General features: G+C 43.7%; 1 long non-coding RNA gene across 1 annotated transcript; it reads right to left on the bottom strand.

Moving 5' to 3' along the window:
* Positions 1–2,690: 2,690 nt before the first annotated feature.
* On the bottom strand, positions 2,691–8,743 carry LOC135057800 (uncharacterized). The gene is made up of 2 exons (XR_010244369.1): positions 8,486–8,743; positions 2,691–2,875 (listed from the first exon to the last, which is right to left on the bottom strand). It is a non-coding gene; the product is annotated as an uncharacterized LOC135057800 (long non-coding RNA).
* Positions 8,744–12,301: the final 3,558 nt, after the last annotated feature.

The following is a 12,301-nucleotide window of genomic DNA, read 5'->3' as shown; positions in this document are numbered from 1 at the left end:
TATTATGTATACACTAGCAGTATTTACTATATATATATATTTATCAAGGGGCCCAGACCCTGCATTAATGGTTTGCCATGCCTCTAAACATGGGCCCCTACTAATGCATTACCCCGATGGGCCCTTCATGCCCCAGTCCAACACTGGGGTGCAGCATAGTTCCACCAGTGTGGATGTTTGTTGTTTTATTTTATTCATGACTCATTTGTATACTGCACATGTCTTGGGAAAGCCCTGGCTGTTCCTCGCTAGTGACTGGGTGGTGGATAAAGATGCATGGAGATTGTTTGTGCGTGCATGGAAAGGAACCTGCGATGCAGAGCGGCACTGACAGTCTGCTGCTGTTTAAAGGGTGGGGACGGCCTCCATTTCTCAAAACGGAGGCATGCCCCTGCCATTGCGGGGGAGGGATGAAGTCAGAATTGGACAAATTCTTAGAGCAGCAAGAGCCACACAAGCGCAATTATGGAAGCAATTAACTCCTCCTTCTTTATTAAAGGTTATACACAAAATCCAGTTCCATTTCAATATGGAGACGGTATATCTACCCTACTAGTACTCGGCCTCGTCTCCATTGGTGCTTTGGTCATCTTGGCACGATTTTGTTACGGAAGGAGATGGAGCTCAGTACTTCCCTAAAGCTTCCCAATCTGATCCTACGCCAAGAGAGCGTCTGACTTTTCCTAAACTGTTTGAACTCTCCATTTGTTTGTATGTATCGTTTGCATTCTGATATCACTGTATGTACAGCTAATTGTGAATGTATGATACCTTTGTATGTACTAATGGAATAATGTATACTTGTTCTAATGCTTGTCCCCAGTGGCAAAAGCAGGATTTTCGTGGGGGGGTTTCCGTATGTGTATGTATCTGTGTGTGTGTGTGTGTGTGTGTGTGTGTGTGTGTGTGTGTGTGTGTGTGTGTGTGTGTGTGTGTGTGTGTGTGTGTGTGTGTGTGTATACCCACACAGCATAGTCATTTTGGTAGTTGAGTAGCCAGCACACTGCACAAGCTATATATATATATATATATATATACCCACACACACAGCAAATCTGTACATAGACATACTGTACAGTAGTATACTTGCAAACACAGCAGGCAGTACATATAACTACATGCTAGCACAGTATACATGCACACATAGTATACATGCACTCAGCATCCATACACACGCCATCCATACATGCACAATACATACATACATACATACATACACACACAGCATACATACATACATACATACATACACAGTATACATGCACAGTATACATACATACATACATACATACATATATACATACATAGTATACATGCACACAACATACATACAGTATACATGCACACAGCATACATAAATACATACATACACAGTATACATGCACACACTCATTAACAGGAAGCACAGCCCCCACCCCTGCGCCTATACACATGCTACTCACAAACTGATGCAGTAATTGGTACAGCATTTAATGTACCTCACCAGGCCAGCACAATTTATTATAAACTACACCTCCTTCGCCAGGCTGCTGCATAATCACTGTGAGACCCGAAGACAGCAGCCACTGTTTCCCCTGGCTCTGTCTCAAAGCCCGATGTACTGCCTGTGAGGAGCTGTCTGCTGCCGCTGCAGCTCCCCCTACAGGCACCAGCAGCCAGCTTCTCACTGTCACTTGGACACGGACAGTGTAAGGAGGATGGAGCTGCTGCAGCCTGAATAGCTTCTCCTTCTAAAAACGAAACAACTCGGACAGCAGCACAGATGGATCAGCGGCCAGGGGGGGTTTCTAGATACTCAGAAACCCCCCCTGCATGCGCGCATGCTTGTCCCCCTCCTTTTTTCCCCTTCTTCTTTTCCTTCCTCTTTTTTCTGTACCCTTTTGACAAACGCATTTCCTTATTTTTTTTCTAATAAAAACTATTGATATTAAAAAAAAACATGAAAAATATCTCTGAGAGAAGCATCCTTGTTGAACTTAATTCAGATGGTGGCTGTTAAATTTCATAACGAGAACTCCACACTTTCACCTGAGGGGCTTGTGGGTATTGGTGGTTGGGTTGGTGGTGGTGGTGGTGGTTTGGGGGGTTGTGTAGGTTTAAGTTTTACCTAGGGTACCAAGAAAACATGCACTGGTCCTGGCTCTGTCTGCTATATCTGAAAGGGGTGCTCTTTCTGCTGTATCAGTCCAGGGGTGCTCTGTCGGCTGTATCTGAAAGGGGTGCTCTGTCCATACATCTGTCCCAGTGTTAATTAAATTAACCTAGTAACATCCAGGGGCTGGCGTGTCCTATCAGTATCGGTCCAGGGGTGCTCTGTCTGCTGTATCTGCAGTGTCCGATCACTATATCTGACTCATACATGTATTATGCAATGCTGTGGGTGAAGGTGGTACCACAGTAATATATTTTCAGATTTTCATACTCATACACGTATTGTGCGACACTGTAGGTGATACATTTTTGGTACAAATTGTGGTGTGTGCTGTACCCCATTTCGCATTTCTTGATAGAAATGGAGGAAGAACAATTAAGAGGAGACCATGAACCAGGTACTAGTGCAAAAGCTGCTGCCACTAGTCCTGATAATGCAAGTCCATCAATGTCATCTGTTAAAGCTGATGCCCAATGGCATATATAAGATATATATATAGATATATATATGCCCTATATAAGATCAAAGTATGTGACTGTAAAATCAAAGAAGCAATATAATTTACAGTGCTAAATAAAAACAAAATAACAAGTAAACTGCAGAGAAAGATAAAATTGTCAATATGCCATTCACCACATAAAGTGGCAAGAAAAGGCTAGGGCCTTGGCCTTTGTTCATGACTGGTGGTTCTGCATCTCATAATGATCGTGTAAGCCATTCTCCCTGTAGAAAAGTAAAAAAAAATGTAACTTGTTAAGGCACAGGAGCCAACTGTGTGCTCACAAATATCACATATCCCCGAAGAGAGTCCAAGTGTGAGCCTGACGTTTCCAATACTGTACTGGAAGAGGAGTCTCCTTCCACCATTTGCACACCCTCTGCAAGTGTTAGGAGGAACAGCACAAATCAAAATGCTGACATTGAAATTGAGGATGTCATTGTAGAAGTACACCAGGATGAGGAGGATATTTGTGTAGCTAGCACTAATAAGAATGTTGATAATGAGGATGTTGATGATGAGGATGTTGTTTGTCTAAATAAGGCACTAGTGGAGACAATTGTTGCCCATGGTATGAAAAATCCCATTGTCATGCCTGGACAAAAGACAAAAAATCCACCTTTTATGTGTGGACTTATTTCTACCCAAATCCAGACAACAACTGTCAAGCTGTCTGTAACCTTTGTAAAGCCATAGTAAGTAGTGGTAGCAGGGGCGGATCCAGATGAAAATGATAGGGGGGCACCATGGAAGGGGCAAGTACATTTGCGTGCGGCTTCAGTGCATGTGAGGTGGCGCTTCTTATACAATGCCCACAGTTGTAGCGCTCATTATGCAATGTCCACTGTACTGGTAGTGCCCCTTATATAGACCCCATAGTAGTGGTGCCCCTTATGCAATGCTCGTATTGCCCCCAGTAGTAATGTTGCCTGTAGTAATGCCCCCAGTCATTTAGCTCCCTAGTAGTTATGCCCCCAGTGGTAATGCCTCTGCAGTTATGACCCCAGTAGTTTACCCCCGCCCCCTTTAGTTTAGCCTCCCAGTGGTAATGCCCCCCGTAGTTTGCCTGATTGTAGTTTAGCCACCAGTAGTAATGAACCCCCCCCCCCCTGTAGTTTGCCCCATTGTAGTTTAGCCCCTGTAGTTATGCCCCCCTTGTAGTTTAGCCCCCAGTAGTAATGCCCCCAGTAGTTTGGCACCTGTAGTTATCCCCCAGTAGTTTGGCCCCTGTAGTTATGCCCCCAGTAGTTTGGCCCCCCTGTAGTTTAGCCCTCAAGTAGTAATGCCCCTGTAGTTAAGCCACCAGTAGTAATGCCCCTGTAGTTACGCCGCCAGTAGTAATGCCCTCCTGTAGTATTCCCCCAGTAGTTAGCCCCTTTGTAGTTGGCCCCCAGTAATAATGTCCCCCAGTAGTTTGCCCCAAGTAGATGCCCCCCAGTAATAATGTCCCCCATTAGTGTGCCCCCAGTAGATGCCCCCCAGTAATAATGTCCTCCAGTAGTTTGCCCCCAGTAGTAATGCCCCCTAGGAGTTTGCCCCAATAGATGACCCCCCAGTAGTAATGCCCCCAGTAGTAATGCCCCCCAGTAATAATGCCCCCAGTAGATGTCCCCCAGTAAAAATGTCCCCCAGTAGCTGCCCCCAGTAGTAATGCCCCCAATAGATGACCCCCCAGTAGTAATGCCCCCTGTAGATGCCCACCAGTAATAATGCCCCCAGTAGTAATGCCCCCCCCCCCAGTAGTAATGCCCCTTATTGATGCCTGCCAGTAGTAATGTCCCCCCATAGTTTGCCCCCAGTAGATGCCCCCACTGCACTAAGGAAGAAAAAACCATCATACTTATCGAGCCCCGTTCCCGCTTCCAGACTGCTGCAGTCCTCCTCTTGGCGTCCGCTCCTCAGCACTATGAGAGAGACGTCATGACAGATGTCTCTCCCATAGCGCACGCTGCTGTGCAGGGAGACGGGCGCCCGCTGGTAACACAATCTCAGCGGGCACCCGTCATCTCCCTGTGCAGCGCCGGGAGGGGATGGAGGCCACAAATGACAGGGGGGGCACGGGCCCGAGTGCCCCCCCTGGATCCGCCACTGAGTGGTAGGGAACTCCTCCCTATTGCATCACTTGCAGCATAGTCATCAAAAGTTTTTGACAAATTTAGAAACTTTGGTTAAGAACATAACCAGTCCAGCATCACCTAGCTCCACTGTCTCTGTTAGATCCAAGCGCCTACAATCTCTACCACCAATACCCTCATTGTCAAGTTCCTCAATCATGATCAGAAGTAGTCCTGCATCCAATTTTATAAGTATGACTGACTTTTTTCCTATCCGGGATTCCTCTGAAGGATTCTTGGGTGCTACACCTACTACGGCTGCTGCTGTTGCTGGGAGTCGATTTTCATCCCAGAAGGGGACCAGGGAGACTACTTGTAGAAGTAGTTTAACAAAACAATTGACTGCCAAACAATCCTTTGCAAGGGGGAGCAAGCATGACAGCAGACACCCAGTTGCACAGCGGATTACTGATGCTATAATAACTATGATAGTATTAGACGTGCATCCAGTATCAACCATTAGTGCAGTGGGATTTAGACAGTTGATTAAGGTAATGTGTCCCCGGTACCAACTCCCATCTAGATTCCACTTCACTAGACAAGCAATTCCCAGGACATTAAAAAAAAGTTATTAGTATCCTCAGAAATGCCATTGTACCCACTGTCCACTTAACCGAGGATATGTGGACAAGCGGAACAGGGCAAACTAAAGTCTACATGACTGTGACAGCCCACTGGGTAGCTGTATTTCCTTCAGTAGCACCAACAGCAGCAGCAGCATCTCACAAATGCCAGCTCATTCAGAGACAGGCTACTCTGTGTATCACCGGTTTCATTAAGGCATAACGCTGACAACCTCTTAGAAAAACTCAGGGAAATCATTGCAAAATGGCTTTCCCCACTTAGACTCTCTTTGGGATTTGTGATATCTGACAATGCCACCAAAATTTTGAGAGCATTATATCTGGGCGAATTCCAACACATCCCATGTTTTGCTCACACAATTAACTTGGTGGTGCAAAAAAAATGAAAAATGACAAGGGTGTGCAGGAGATGCTGTCCGTGGCCTGGAAAATTTCGGGACATTTTTGCCATTCTTCAAGTGCATGTAGAAAATTGCAGCACTTGCAAGAACTGTTGAATTTGCCCTGCAATCAGCTGAATCAAGAGGCAGTAACAAGGTCGAATTCAACCCTCTATATGCTACAGCGGATGGAGGAGCAGCAAAAGGCCATCCAAAGCTACACATCGATCTATGACATAGGGAAAGGAGCAGGAATGCACCTTAGTCAAGCGCAGTGGAGAATCATTTTCGTATTATGCAAGGTCCTCAAACCCTTTGAAGTTGCCACATGTGAAGTTAGTTTAGACACTGCCAGCTTTAGTCAGGTCATTCCTCTTATTAGACTCTTAGAAAAGAAGCTGGACAGGAGGAGAAGGACAGGAGGAACTGAAAGGAAGAAGCTGGACAGGAGAAGCTGGACAGGAGGAGCTGAAAAGAAGCTGGACAGGAGGAGCTGAAAGGAAGCAATTCCTCTAAGCATGTTGGACTTGTAGATTAAGCCCTTCATTGGCTTCGCTAGGATTCAAGGGTTGTCAATCTCTTGAAATCAGATCACTATATTTTGGCAACCATACTTGATCCTAGGTTTAATTCCTAAGTTGTATCTTTCTTTCATACAGACTCAAATTGTCAGCTCAAGTGCCATGTGACGCGGAAACATCTCCGCCTTCAATTTCTCCGGCAACTGCCGCTGCCAAGAAAAAACTCAATTTTCCTAAGAGAACCTCCTGCGGTGATGCAGATTAGTCAGGAACAACTTTTGACATCTGGTCCGGACTGAAGGAACTGCCTACACTTAGGGGGTAATTAAGAGTTGATTTCAACAGCAAATTTGTTAGCAGTTGGGCAAAACCATGCACACTGCAGGTGGAGCAGATATAACATTTGCAGAGAGAGTTAGATTTGGGTGGTTTATATTGTTTCTGTGCAGGGTAAATACTGGCTGGTTTATTTTTACACTGCAATTTAGATTTCAGTTTGAACACACCCCACCCAAATCAGAAGGGCCCCATACACTAGACCGATAATGCCCGATTTCAGCCCAATTCGGGCCAATATATTGGGTGAAATCTGGCATTTTCGGTGTGCTTTTCCCCCGATCCAATGCACGTTCCCGTGTGCATCGGATCGGATCCCCTAGATCCGACATATCACGAGTGCTGCACTCGTTATATGTTGGATCCCGCAGTAAATGGATGGGACAGTAAAAGATACATCGTATGCAAAAAAACTGCATACGATATATCTAATACTATCCTGCCAACGGGGAGGCTGCCGGGAGGTTGGAGGAAATCTTATATGACATGACGGACCGTCATGTCGTATAAGTGTATGGGGCCCTTAACTCTCTCTGCAAATGTTATATCTGCCCCCCCCCCCCCCCCCCCAGGCAGTGCACATGGTTTTGCCCATCTGCTAACAAATTTGCTGCTGTGATCAACTCTGAATTACCCCCTTAGTGACGTGTCTACCGTGACTACATATGATACGGTCACCATTCAAAGAATGGTTTGCAACCCTCCCCTACTCTGAGGGTATACAGGCTTGCTTGGGAAAGCCTAGCGTTAATGTGTGATGGGTATGAATGTGTAAATATATTACTATTGTTTAAATCAAGCATATAATTATACCTTTACTCTTCTTCTAGGATCTTCAGATCGAGCTGGAACATGTACGAAACATCTTACAGGTAAGTACCAGAATGTTTAATAAAATTGGCTAATGTAGGAATATTCAGACATTTCATTACAATTCAATTCCGATTGATAAAATAGCTAAATTGATCACTAAATATATTAAGAATATAACTATACAGATATCCTTGCATGCAATACAAAAAATGAGTATGAATAAAACCCTGCTTGTCAAAAAAAATACCTCAACATCTAAAGTATCTAATTACCCGGGTAATAAAGTTTAGGTAAACTGCAGTTACATATGCATATGCCGTTGGGGCCTATATTGAAGTGCACTGGAATTGTACATAACTGGTAGTCTCTTCATTAGAGTATTCAAAAGCTACTTGCTGTGGAAATCCTAAATGTCCTTTGTTGAACTGTATAGTTGTGTACAGTATTTTATCTAGAAACACAGTTTCAATTTTCAGCTGTCTAGTGTTTTCCTCAAAGTTTTAATACTGTAACTTTCCTGAGCAACACTGTATCCTTATATCACATAGCCCAGAGACAGTCATTTACACACCAGCTTAGCTCCTGTCTTATCAGCCACTGCTCTGCTGCTTCTCTCAACTTTATATAGGACTTCACCCTTGTTTTACCAATAAATGATACTTTTCTGTAGGTATACAGCTTACTATCCTGCTCTTAGTGACATGGAATAGCTCTCCCCCGACTCACATCAATAGGGGAGTAAAGTGGCTCAGCCTCTTGCACAGTCGCACAGTCTCTGGGTATGGATACTATACGATGCGACGGCTGACACGATGTCAAGATAGTAAGCCAGTAGTCTGTCTCCTTTGAAGGCTGCTTTCTTTAAGGTAACACTGACACCTTCATTTGCTCAATGACCCTTTTTTTATATTAATTATCGGCTGGTTCAGGGTGCTTTTACTGCCTGCTTTTATCCTTCTACTGCCTGTCTTCCAGGACTCACTTTGGCAATATATATGTGTATATGGATATAGCTCTACTATCGATGTCTATGGGGTGCTCTGTGCTCTCTAGTGTTCATTTAATTGTCTGTCCCACAGCACTCACTTTACTGACAAGCATCCATCAGGCCAGTAGGGTGAATTCCTCTTCTTGTGTCATCCACCTAAGCTCCGCCTCGGAGTGGGAGCCCGCCTCTCTCCTAGATCGTCATTCGCTAGGTCGCTCCTGGTTCCACCTCTCAACACCGCATAAGCACATAAGCACCCTGGGCGTCTGGAAGCGCTGACCGCATCTGGTGTGGTGTCTCTCAGTCGCTGCTTTATCACTACCAGTCCTGCTGTCGTACATCCCGTGCCTCTGCCGGTAAATTAACTGCCTATAACTGCCTCTTTTCCCTGCAGCTGCTTCTTATATCCTCTCCATCAGCCGGCTCATGCACCTTTTTCAACCCTTCTCCTGTCTCAGGCCCTGGGCCCTTAACATCTGTACGCGGGTTTCTAGAGCCTTCTTCCTCTACTTCCCCACCAGGGTAGGCTTATACTACATACAACAGCCTGTCATATTATAATAATCTATACAATCCATACAATATATGTATATCAATTATCTACTATGCACATATATATGTCCAATATATTCATAGCATATGTACAATGTAATGTAATTATTATACCTATACAGATTTACACGCTATTAATTATCTACTTTAATTACCCTATACCGTGAATATGTAATGGTGTCACTTTCCAGAATATTAATATATGTAGACATGTGTATAGTGGCTACAGGTTGATGATTATTTCAGTGATAGCATCCAAATAGGCATGTCATACAGTCTACTTCACTACAGGCAGGAAAGAAGGCAATTTGGAGGCACTTGTACAAACTGGCTTTGATTTACTTTAGTTGCCCACCCTCCAGTGTGTACTCAGAAAGAGTTTTCAGCTAGTCAGTGATTGGTGTAGGAGGTTACTTACCCAAAATGTGGAAAAGATGATGTTCATCAATATGAATTACCAATTCTACGAGGAAGACCTGTAATGGTGGATTAAAGAGGCCCCTGTAATGGTGGATGTCAGCGGGGACGAATTAATATTTTGTGAAGAATAGGATGTACACACTGATGGGGATGACGAATCGGAGGCTGATAACGACATCTTGCCTATATAGAGCCAGTTTGTGCACTGCCCATTGCCACTTTGCCAGCTTGTTTTGTGGGGGCCCAAACAAACCAATCATTTCTGTCACAAGTGACAGTCCCTGTCCCTAAAATGATTGGTTGTTAAACTGTGATCGTCCTGTTTAATATATGCAACAAGAGTGGGTGGGAGGGCCCAAGGACAATTCCATCTTGCACCTCTTTTCTTTGCATTATGCGCTGTTTGGGGCATTTTTTTCCCGCATAGTTTATTAATATGCTATACTGTCTGCCACTGCAGTGCCACTCCTACATGTGCCATGTTGGAACTTTAAGCACCACATGTTTGTGCCGCCCACTGCTGTTGCTTAGCTTAGTCATCCAGCTAACTTTTTGGCCTAAAGTGGATGGAAACAATATTGTGACCTGTGAGGTGGTCAAAATTGACTGAAAATGAGTGAAAAAAAATACAGATCCAAAACCAAAACCAGCAAGGGCAGTTTTGGCAAAACCAATACAGATCTAAAACACAAAGGAGATACAGATCCAGAATCAAAACACAAAACCCAAGAAAAGGGCTGGCGCACATCCCTAGTTATTGGTAATCTTAGGACTCATGGCAATTATTTAAGGATTCCCCACTTTCAGGAAAACTATTTATTGGTTTGTCAATGTCTTCATTCATGTTTATCAAATACACTCTCATTTTTCAGCTTTTTTAAATAATTATCAGCCATGTTATTATACAATCAGGCAAAATGTTTAGTTTTATTGCCCTGGGATACAAAATTATACTTGTCTCTAATTATCTGAGTATCCAATAGAAAGCATGGACCCAGTGCAATGAAAATATTTAAAAAAATGCTCCCTGGTATATATTGTCGAAGTCGGAAAATATTACAAACCCGCACTACACATACAGACACCATTTAGAGTGGCTTCTGTGCGGTTGCGTATTAGCCATGCGTGCGCAAGCCCGGACGCTGCATACATTGGCTCGTGAAGCCCTGCGTATTAGCGTGGGGTATGGGTAAATACGGTGACATACGCAATCGTATAGAAAGGCCCCCAAAGCCATGTTCCATATTCTATCCTTATAGTACAGAATTTGTACAGACTGTGTAATCTTCAAAGGCAAGTAACTGTTCACACACAAGCTAATCAAACCACACATACACATTCTTCTAAAACAATGTCTTGAATATATCAAGACATGTCTTGTTTACGCAAAGGTTTGTGATCATGAAACAGGCACCCTGATCTGTGAGGAAAGTAAATATCTCTAGTTATCCTTATTGTTTAAGAGTGTATACTGAAGACAACCAAACCAGACTGTCATTGTTTAATAGAAACCAGGACAATAGGAGACAAATATACTATACAAAGAACACAAGCCTTGCTGATACAAATCACTAACAGCTGACAACTTACATTTATAGATCAGAGGTATAACATTTATAGTCAAAACTCTTGGAATTATATATATATATATATATATATATATATTATTTATTTGTGTGCATCTTGAGAATGGTTGGTCATTTCATGTGTAGGATCATGTTGCCTGGAGAGAACATAACAAAGTAACCTAATGAACATGGAAATATCTGTCACACATTACATATTTCCCAAACTTAGTACACACATTACACATAGTCTCCCCTTTCCCCTCATGCAACTTTTACTTCTTTACAAGGCACAACAAGGGAATTATACACCTTTACAGTATGCAAGGGGACAGTAACTGATCAGAGCATCATGCATGGTATCTACGTGTTCGGATAATTATGAGTAATAATCCGGTGTTGGTTTGGAGAAGATCGCATGTCGTTGCGAATAGTTATTTGCAAAGGCAGATTAAAGGTATATTTGTGTTTATTATGTACTTGGTATGCGGTGGGAATCCAGAGCTGACCAACTGTACACACCCCTGGATCAAGGCATCGCCCATCTCTTCAAACCGACCAATGACCTCTCCTGTACTGTAAGCGACCATCCCTCCAACCAATCAGTGGAGAGCATACAACCCCATTGTATTGTATTTTGGGCAAGGGTATATAAACCTTGCACCTGGGCCGGTCACTCTCTCTCTCTTGCTCTTAGTTCATCTTGCCAGATCGACTAGAGGACCGGATCCGGGTTGCGCAGGCGAACAAACGTACGTATCGTTGGGTGAAACTCTCTCTCTGTGATTGAATTGTATTGTGTTGTACCATTTATATTTTAACTTATTGTAATCCCCTTTTACAAATATATTATTACTTGTTGCTGCTTTGGACCACAACATACAATCAAATACTGGTGTCGCATTCAGTTTCTGTTGAGCGTTTGTATAGTGTAATTGCCACACCTAGAGCTGCCTCGTGCTCTCAGCATGTCGGTCTGTGTGTATGCACTGAGTGTAAGCTGCACAGCTATTCCGGCGTGTGCACGCAAAGTGCGTGCACAGTACGGGACTGTGTACGCTAACTGGGGATAGAGTACGAAGGTAAAGGATTTATTACAGCGGCCGCAGCGGCTTCAGTTACAGTGTGCAATAGGGGTTAGTGGCTGCTTTCCAAGAAGTCTATCGAACTTCTCAGTTGGGGGCTGGTCCGGGATTGTCTCATACCCGGCTTTTGCACAACATTGCAGGCGCTTGCCAGCAGCAAAAGGGTAACCTTGCGTAAAGGCGCACACAGCGTACCCATACTTTGCATCCATCCCACATATTGTTGCCATAGGTTATAACGGTCATTTATAGGTTTGTGTGAAACCGGATATATCTGTGTTGCTATATACAT

This window comes from Pseudophryne corroboree, chromosome 3 (genome assembly GCF_028390025.1).
Source record: "Pseudophryne corroboree isolate aPseCor3 chromosome 3, aPseCor3.hap2, whole genome shotgun sequence".
NCBI classification, from domain to species: domain Eukaryota; kingdom Metazoa; phylum Chordata; class Amphibia; order Anura; family Myobatrachidae; genus Pseudophryne; species Pseudophryne corroboree.
This window is presented reverse-complemented; position numbering and strand designations above follow the sequence as displayed.